The sequence below is a fragment of the Mastomys coucha genome, unplaced genomic scaffold (genome assembly GCF_008632895.1).
Source record: "Mastomys coucha isolate ucsf_1 unplaced genomic scaffold, UCSF_Mcou_1 pScaffold3, whole genome shotgun sequence".
Classification (NCBI taxonomy): domain Eukaryota; kingdom Metazoa; phylum Chordata; class Mammalia; order Rodentia; family Muridae; genus Mastomys; species Mastomys coucha.
Genome location: NW_022196909.1, coordinates 59,812,768 through 59,813,228, shown reverse-complemented (window position 1 = coordinate 59,813,228; position 461 = coordinate 59,812,768).

The window sequence follows — 461 nt, the reverse complement described above, 5'->3', positions numbered from 1 at the left end:
CCTGGGCTTCCTACCTTACAAATCCCCACCAGTGGCTTGACAAGAAAAATGCCATTCCGTGGCTCTGGGAAAGGTCCCCGAGTGACCATTTTTCCACTAAGAACGCTCCTGCCCCAAGTCAGACCACAAGCTGAAGTCAGCTTCGCAAGCTGCCACTGCTCCACTGTCCCTAGTTAGAGCACATGAATGCCAAGTCCCAGCTCCTCTGGCTCTGTTTGCAAGGACAAGTTCCCTTCCCCTCCCTTATTTTTCTCATCTATAAGGTGAAGGGGACAAAGAAATGTACCCAGGGACCAAAAGTCACATGACTGGTTGGAACATAATCTTTCTTTCTTCCTTTCTTTCTCTCTCTCTTTCTTTCTTTCTTTCTTTCTCTCTTTCTTTCTTTCTTTCTTTCTTTCTTTCTTTCTTTCCTTTTCCTTCTTCCTTTTTTCTTTTCTTTTCTTTTCTTTCTTTCTTTC